This window comes from Pseudophryne corroboree, chromosome 10, assembly GCF_028390025.1.
Source record: "Pseudophryne corroboree isolate aPseCor3 chromosome 10, aPseCor3.hap2, whole genome shotgun sequence".
NCBI classification, from domain to species: Eukaryota; Metazoa; Chordata; class Amphibia; order Anura; family Myobatrachidae; genus Pseudophryne; species Pseudophryne corroboree.
The window spans coordinates 98,659,515-98,669,008 of NC_086453.1; the positions used below are offsets into that span (position 1 = coordinate 98,659,515).

At 46.8% G+C, this 9,494-nt stretch overlaps 1 pseudogene; it reads left to right on the forward strand.

Annotated features, from left to right (window-relative positions):
* The first annotated feature begins 9,001 nt into the window (after positions 1-9,001).
* Positions 9,002-9,121, forward strand: LOC134967961 (5S ribosomal RNA; annotated as a pseudogene).
* The last annotated feature ends 373 nt before the right edge of the window (positions 9,122-9,494 follow it).

Consider the following 9,494-nt stretch of genomic DNA (forward strand, 5'->3'; position numbering starts at 1 on the left):
ATTATAAAGAGCTGACAGAATTACAACAAAAACTGCAAATCGCTTAGGAATGTGTGCCGATCTAACAGAGAAAGCTGCCAGTCCAACAGAGAAAGCTGACACTTAATTATAAAGAGCTGCCAGAATTACAGACGGAACTGCAAGTGTCAGAGTGAGAGCAGCTATATTTAGTGGGTATCTGTGAACAACTTAAGGTGACTTCATAGCGTGTCCAAATTTAGGAGACACCACCAACAATTCCCCCTTCCAATTGCAGTTTACTTGCACCAGCACTGAGAACCTGCTGTGAGAGGTCCAGAGGGCATCCAAATCCATTCCAACGGAGTACTGATCTTGTCCAGAGGGATCCATGTCACATATCAGTCTTCCAGGCCCCGTAACCTGACACAGTGTTGCTGCTTTCTGGCCATAGGGGCTCCTGCGGGCCACCAAAGACAGCCTTAAGTCTTCCATCTGCTAATCATACAGGTGGTTGCCATATCTCTAGGATCATCTCTCATATAGGTGGTGCATGCAAACTGTCGTTCATACAAAATTGGTCAAATCTGTGATTTAACTAAATTTTCTCAGTGACAGGTTTTGTCCATTTTCCAGTGTTTGGGAACAAATGGTTGATTGTCATTTGCTCTTATCCATTACCATGTTTACATTCCAACCAGCCAGATCTGGCAGATGATCTGCCAGATAATTGTATAGTGTATGCCCAGCTTAAGTTATTCATTGGGGGATGAAGGGGGGGGGGGGGGGGGGGGGGCGCGACGACCCTATGCTGAAGCCCACCTACTTCAAGCTTTGACATTGGCCTGATTCAGAGTTGAGAGCAAGCCAATACTTTTGGCAGAACCAGGTTGCACTGCAGGTGAAAAAAGGGGGGAACCTGGATTGCACATCCTATTACTGAAGATATCAAGAGGTGCTATCATGCTGAGGCTTCTAATACTATGCTGGGGGAAGAGAGATGCAGATGCACACTCTTAGCACTAAGAACACTGCACTGCAGGTGAGGCAGATTTGAAATGATCAGACAGATTTATAGTTGGGAGGGCATGTTTTAGCGTAATCCTAAATGTAATTGTAAAAACAAAGCTGTCAAATATTTGTTGGCACACATGTAAAAGCAGTAATTACTTCCCCTTCCTACACAAAACTAAATGAATGTACACTCCTTGCATTGCAGCTTGGTTTGTTCCAGGTGCACATTGCCCTTGTTTTGCTCTTTTGGGGAGGTTTCAGCCTAACGCTGAATCAGGTCCTCTGAGAATTTAGAAATGCTCTTCTGTACAGTATATCACTGTCATCTGTCTGCTCAAACCAGTCTAGCCAATCTCCTCTGAACCCCAATTCTGACATTTTTTTTGTGCCAAGTAACAACTGAACCTCTTAACCATGTCTGCATGCTTCTTTAGGTGCAAGAATACTGGTCTTGAACAGGGTTCTATGCCTTGATTTCCATTTGATCCCTTGCACCGAGGATTGGGCCACCAATACTAGGAAGTAAAGCACTGCCTGGAGCATCCTTGGGACACTCTGTATAGCTGTGCAGGATGCGTGCCCTTAGAATCCCTTGGATACTCAGGATGACTCTGCCACAGTGCCAAATGCAGGTGTCATGGGTCTGCGATAGTGCCGCCCCTTGGGCTCTGCACCCAGGGCAACGGAACCATTCACACTCCCCTAGTTACAGCCTTGAAAGTATATATAACATACATACTGCCAGAGGCGTATTAAGAGAGGAATGGTCCGTGTACAGTCTCAGTTCAAGCCCCCTTCTCTCCCTTTTGCTGGCAGCATGTGCTAGAGTCAACTTCGCTTGTGCAGGACTCTAGGGATATGGCTACCGCACAAATTTCCCGGTGATTTTGGAGGGCTGCCGCAGTGGACGCCAGACTCAGGAGAGGTGAGTACTTTGAAAATGAGTGCAGCATGTGCTGGACCCAAAGGGGCCATGTGCACCATACACACTGCACCCATTATAGATACGCCACTGCATACTGCCTACACTAAAGCTGGACATACATTAGGGCTTACTGCCAATTATCCAGGTTGAAAAATAGTTCTAGAGGGAACCGCACAGATTAAAGACAAAATTTCTTAATGCAATGCGTCAATATTAATATTAGTCTGAAAACAACTGAGAATGATCAATGAATTAACTTCATAGTCAGTTAACTAATCACCCTGTGATCAAGCCATCACTGCGAAACGTACGTCAGGGAAGGATTGTCCGATCACGTGATGCGCACACGTGACCGGAATTAACCGTTGATTCCGGAGTTGGATTGGATTCTGAACGCCGGGAGCTATCCTTCACTCAGCGGCTCCGGAGCTTCTCTCCGGCTAATTGCAGCGGTGCAGCCCAGACGCCACGACCAGAGCACCACTACTCTCAGCACGGAGGTGGCGCCAGTGCACTCGTTGTGCACCGGGAGCGCTATCCCGCCGTGAGTGGCAGCGTGATCTGGCCATATTGAGCAGACAGCAGGACCATTGGTATCGTATGCAACATACCTAATTATAACTATCCTTCACACTCTGTGTGCCTATCAGTACACAACGTGACTATTTCCTTCTTGGAGCTGTCACTCATATAGAATACCAGCTACACAAGTGGCAGATCATAGATACCTTATCCTCTAATATTAGAGTATTACACCTGCATATGTCAATTTGGTTAAGTCATGTAAGTCATCATTATGCTTATACAGTTTTTCTGCTCATCTTCAAATGCTGGCTGAATCTCTGCATATCTATTGGAAGAAGCCTAGAGTGATTATAGAGGTGCATCCTTGTGCGTTCTGTCATAGGAAATGTCATTTTGAAGCACTGAATACTAGTCTGCAGTATTCTCAGTAATAGTTACTAGTTAATTTATTTCTTGTCACTTTAATTGCTATATAGGAGATGTTTCAAATGAGATATGTATCATGTTATTGAGTACAGAATCTGAAACTGTATCCTTTTAGCCCTAAAACCAAAGAGAGTGGCGAATTTGTTTCAAATGACACATGTATCATTATACTAAGCACATAATCTGAAAGTGTATCTATTTCAGTTCTTAACCACAGTGTGTGACAGAAGAACTATTTCTGTTATGAGCCACGGCTGTGGCTCATTCCTGTTTTGCATTTTATGTTAATACTTCTGTTTATGTTCCCCGTGGGTGTCATGGGGTGTTCGGAGCTCACCCTTAAGGAGAGGGTACTGTTATGAACCACAGGTAGTGGTTCATTCCTATTCTATGTTTATAAGTTGTCTTGCAGGCCAGGATTTCTCGTTGCTCTGGTTTAAGAAGATTCTTGTTTGCTGCCAGTGGTGAGTCTGTGTAATTGCAGCTTGTTCCCATGTGTTCAGCCTCACCTGTCTGTTGATTGCACCTCTCAGTTGTGCAGCAGGGCAGCTACACGACATAATTAATTAAGACTCTCTGTTGTATTCTGGCTCAGTGCAATTCACAGAGGCTGGTGATATTTCCTGGGTTCCAGAGTTCTTGAGTTCTGAGCTAGTCCCGGCCAGTTCCTGAGCTCCTGTCTAGCAGTGTCTGTCTAGCTGCTTCGAGTGTCGGTTCCTGAGTGTCGGTTCCTGAGTGTCAGTTCCTGTGTCTGGTCCCGTGTCCTGCCGTGAAGCGTTCCTGTCCAGAAGTCCTGTGGCTTTGTCTGTGCCTGGTCGAGTATCTGGCTTCTTGATGTCCACCGGTCTGTCGTACCGGTTCCGTGAGTAGCGGCTTTGCAGCGTCCGTCGGCCTAGGCTGCAGTATTCTTTGGTTATCATTTGTTTCTGGTGTTTTGCAGAGGGTTCTGCTTGTGCTGTCACCGCCGGTACACAACGGTATTGTGTCGGCGAGTGGACAGCATTTCCTTTGTTGTTCTTTTCCTTTGGCGGCGTGCCGCACATATATTTAGGTTTAGGGTTGTTAGTAGCCCCTAGCCTTCTGTTTGTTTTAGTTAGAGGTCCCCTTGTTATTATCCTGTCTCGGTTCACGCCTTGTCTCAATCTAAGACCTGGGGCATCGGAGTTGGGCAGACCTAATCCGCCCTTCAAACGCAGCTGCCGTGGGCCCAAGAAACCATAGTCACTCAGGCGTGAACTGACCACACGGGTGAAACAATGGAGGTAGGGTGCTAGGGGCTATTTCCACACCACACCTTGTTTCAGCGTCACGTTCTGGTGCTCAGGACTCACTACGCAACATCTCCCTTGTTCTGAGCACCAGGAACCTAACATTATCACCAGCCATACAACAAAAAAGAAATAAAGCTTTTTCTTTTTTGGCCCAGTCCAGTGTCTTGTCTAGAATCCAGTCCTGTCTAGAACTCAGTGTGCAGAATCCAGTCCGGTGTTTAGAATCCAGTTCTGTCTAGAATTCAGTGTGCAGAATCCAGTCCTGTCAAGAATCCAGCCTTGTCTAGAACTCAGTGTGCAGAATCCAGTCCGGTGTTTAAAAATCCAGTCCAGTCTTGTCTTGTCGTAGAATCTTGTCTTAGAATCATGTCTGGAATCATGTCTAGAATCTTGTCTAAGAATCTTGTCTAGAATCTTGTCTTAGAATCGTGTCTAGAATCGTGTCTAGTCTTGTCTTGTCTAGTTTGAAATCCTCCTATGCCTACTATGCAAGCCCTGCAAGCATCTCTCTCAGCCCTGAACTCTGCTTTCAGTGCTTTGAAACCTGAGCGGCTGGAAGTTTTGCAGCAATCCTTAAAGCAACTGCAAAACCTTCTGACCAAAATTTTGCTTATTTTGCCAGAAATAGTTGAGAGTTCATTCTCTAAAGAGACTCTTGTTCACAGTATGGTGATAAGTGAATCCTCAGGTTTAATTAGAGAGAAAAAGTTTGAAAGTTTTCTGTGGCCCAGGCTCTCAGAAGAGGAGCGTCTGTGTCGCAGAAACTTAGATTTATGCCTATATTGTGGGGGTTTAGGCCACTATCTGCAGACCTGTGGGTTGCGCAAGCCAAAGTGTGGCGACAAGTCCTGCCCTCTGGCCAAGTTGAGTCAGGATACAAGACCTACTCCTGTCTCTACTGTGGCAGAGGTACTTGTCACACAACCCACACTAAAAAGCACTCTGTCCTATAATTGGGGTCCTTGGGCTAGGGAGCCCCATTATAGATTCAGGAACCAAAGGAGAATGTTTCTCTCCTCTCTTGATTTTCCTGTTGAAGCAGAGTTGCAAGCCCCTGGAGCGGTGCCCGATGCCCGGGGTCCTGGAGTGGTGCCCGATGCCCAGAGTCCTGGAGCGGTACCCGATGCCCAGAGTCCTGGAGCGGTACCCAAATGCCCAGAGTCCTGGAGCGGTACCCGATGCCCAGAGTCCTGGAGCGGTACCCGATGCCCAAAGTTCTGGAGCGGTACCCGATGCCCAGAGTTCTGGAGCGGTACCCGGTGCCCAGAGTCCTGGAGCGGTACCCGGTGCCCAGAGTCCTGGAGCGATACCCGATGCTCTAGGTTATAGAGGGACATCGAATATTATAGCTCAGGTGTCAATACCAGAAGGGGTCTCAGAAGCTGTTACCCCAGGTAAGGACTTGAAAAGTGCAACTCCAGAAAGGGTATCTAAAACCATAGTTCTAGAAGGGAACTCGAGAAGCAAAACCCCAGAAGGGATCTTTGAAGTAATATCCCCAAGTGGGGTCTCGAGAGACAAAGCCCCAAAGAAGGGTCTAGAAGTCGCTTCCCCAGGAAAGGACTCAAGAGGCATAGCGTTAGTGGAGGTACTGAAGGTTATAGCTTCAGCAAAAGTCCTGGAAGTCATAGTCCCGGGAGAAGTTTCGATAATTATCGACTCAGAGAGGGAGGCCGACGGCTCGGTCCCAGAGAGGGAGGCCGACGGCTCGGTCCCAGAGAGGGAGGCCGACGGCCCAGTCCCAGTGAGGGAGGCCAACGGCCCGGTCCCGGTAAAAGAATCCGAGGTGCTGACCCCAGCGGGGTTCCCGAAGGCCACTGCCCCAGCGGGGTTCCCGAAGGCCACTGCCCCAGCGGGGTTCCCGAAGGCCACTGCTCCAGCGGGATTCCCGAAGGTCACTGCCCCGGGTAGGGTTCAGAAAATCACTGCCCCGGGTGGGGTTCAGAAAGTCACTGCCGCGGGTGGGGTTCAGAAAGTCACTGCCCCGGGTGGGGTTCAGAAAGTCACTGCCCTGGGTGGGGTTCCGAGGGCCACTGCCCCAGGTGGGGTTCCGAGGGCCACTGCCCCAGGTGGGGTTCAGAAAGTCACTGCCCCAGGTGGGGTTCAGAAAGTCTCAGCCTCGAGTAAGGTCAATAGTGACCAGGTCCTAGCAAAGCACTCTAGTCAGTCAGATGGGAAGGAAGCAGATCCTGACTGTTGATATCTCAACATCTATAATCTTTGATGGGGACTTAGTCCAATTTCTGGCGCTTTACAAACACTATTCCACCATTTTGTTGTCTAGACCATTTCTGGGCATCACTTCAGGGAACCTTGTGCTCTATCTGATATATTCCTTTAGAAGAGAGCCTTTTGAGTGGGCGTCCAGCTTAATGAAAGCTGAAGATCCCATTCTTCAGGATCCCCCGGCATTCAGTGATGCAGTTATTAAGAGATATGGTTCCAAAGAAATTGGTTCAGGTTCCTCTAGGTCACCCGTCTTATATGCTGAGAGTCCACCGTATACTGTAAACTTGGCACAAAAATCACAGCCTTTTACCATTGCTACTGGATGTGCTTTCCTGTCTTCTCCCTACAGGAAATCTTCTAAAGTTTCGGTACCTAGGGGAATGGAACCAATCTAGGGTCTGTTCTCAGATTCCGAAACTGATGAGGTTTCTTATATGCCGGGGCACTCTGGTAGGAGACGGAAGAAGCATCTGATTGCTCGACCTTTATGTTTTGAAGAATTTTTTGAGCCAGAGATTTCTTCCTTTCCTGGTGTCGCCAAGCAAGCACAGGGTAAAAAGAAAAAGAAAAAGAAATATTGCTGACTCTTGCCCAGTGGCCACCGTCAAGAGGGGGGCACTGTTACAAGCTGTTGTCACAGCTTGTTTCTGTTTCTTGTCTCTGTCTGTTTGTTCCGGTGTCAGGTTTATTAATGTATACCTTGTTTTGGAAAGTCTGAATTTTGGGGTCCTTTGACCCCTCCTCAAGGGGGGGGGGGGTTCTGTTATGAGCCACGGCTGTGGCTCATTCCTGTTTTGCATTTTATGTTAATACTTCTGTTTATGTTCCCCGTGGGTGTCATGGGGTGTTCGGAGCTCACCCTTAAGGAGAGGGTACTGTTATGACCCAACCACAGGTAGTGGTTCATTCCTATTCTATGTTTATAAGTTGTCTTGCAGGCCAGGATTTTCCGTTGCTCTGGTTTAAGAAGATTCTTGTTTGCTGCCAGTGGTGAGTCTGTGTAATTGCAGCTTGTTCCCATGTGTTCAGCCTCACCTGTCTGTTGATTGCACCTCTCAGTTGTGCAGCAGGGCAGCTGCACGACATAATTAATTAAGACTGTTATATTCTGGCTCAGTGCAATTCACAGAGGCTGGTGATATTTCCTGGGTTCCAGAGTTCTTGAGTTCTGAGCTAGTCCCTGCCAGTTCCTGAGCTCCTGTCTAGCAGTGTCTTTCTAGCTGCTTCGAGTGTCGGTTCCTGAGTGTCGGTTCCTGAGTGTCAGTTCCTGTGTCTGGTCCCGTGTCCTGCCATGAAGCGTTCCTGTCCAGAAGTCCTGTGGCTTTGTCTGTGCCTGGTCGAGTATCTGGCTTCTTGGTGTCCACCGGTCAGTCGTTTGGGATTCTGCCTGTCCTCCAGTTCTGAGAGTCTGTGTCGGCTACATTGGGGGTTCCTGTCCGTTTGCCAGTATTTGTACCGGTTCCGTGAGTAGCGGCTTTGCCGCGTTCGTCGGCCTAGGCCGCAGTATTCTTTGGTTATCATTTGTTTCTGGTGTTTTGCAGAGGGTTCTGCTTGTGCTGTCACCGCCGGTACACAACGGTATTGTGTCGGCGAGTGGACAGCATTTCCTTTGTTGTTCTTTTCCTTTGGCAGCGTGCCACACATATATTTAGGTTTAGGGTTGTTAGTAGCCCCTAGCCTTCTGTTTGTTTTAGTTAGAGGTCCCCTTGTTATTATCCTGTCTCGGTTCACGCCTTGTCTCAATCTAAGACCTGGGGGCATCGGAGTTGGGCAGACCTAATCCGCCCTTCAAACGCGGCTGCCGTGGGCCCAAGAAACCATAGTCACTCAGGCGTGAACTGACTACACGGGTGAAACAATGGAGGTAGGGTGCTAGGGGCTATTTCCACACCACACCTTGTTTCAGCGTCACGTTTTGGTGCTCAGGACTCACTACGCAACATCTCCCTTGTTCTGAGCACCAGGAACCTAACAATTTCCAGCTTCAGAGAGTGATAAACCAATTGCTCATAACTACTTTAATTGCTCTCTAGGCCCTAAATGGTATATGGGCTATATTGTGACTTATTAACCCATGTTCTGAGTTTTTTAGGCTTATACACGATTTGCTATTTTTAGCATCTAATGAGAAATTGTTTGTGTATGACCTTTGACTCTAGGCGCCAACAGCATTGAATTTTCCGCAAGGGTTATCAAGTATAAGCTCTAATAGCATAATAGGCATATTGTGGCTTAGTATTTGCACTAATTGATAATATTTTTTACTATGCGGACTTAGGTGCAATTTAATGAATCCTTTGACACAGGAACTGTCATATTTGAAATGACAGCTCCAACTCCAGGTACATAGAATATATATGATTTATTATATTCAAATGGTACAACCATGGTCATAATTTCTGAGATCATAAACTACTATATTGTGTTACTTTTTATGCAAGAAATCTACCACCATTTCCTGCACTCTAACCTGTGATTATCATTACACATGTGAACATAATTTCGGGCTGTGATCACTGCACAGACCAACTCATAAGCCAAAGCATCACTGCTTATATTGAGTATTAATATATACTCTTTCCATTCCTTTTTTTTGGGCAAACATCAAGGCTCATTATTATAAAATACACAGACGTGAGGTCTAAACGCAGCTATTTGCGGTCATACCCCACTGGAGATGCCCAATCTCATCTGATCTTGGAAGCCAAGAAGTGGAGGGCCTGGCCAGTACTCGGATGGGAGACCACCCTGGAACACCCAGGTACTGCAATTTACCGCTGCACATTAGATCCACTCGCGTGTTAACTATAAGCAGTACATAGGATACCGCAAAATTGGATATATGACCTATGATTCAATTTTCTGCAATTACCTTTCTTTAAAGTTGCTCATGCAGATCAAATGATGGTCATACAAATCTTTCTGTAATATCAATATACCACTCGATTGAATACACTTCAGTTGGGCAACACAGCATACTGAAAATTGGACATATGACCTATGATTCAATCCTCTGCAGTAACCCCTTTTTTTAAAGTTGCTTATGCAGATCAAATGATGGTCATAAAAATCTTTCTGTAACACAAGGATACCACTTTATTGAATATACCTTAAAATAAGATTTTACTCACCGGTATATTTCTTGT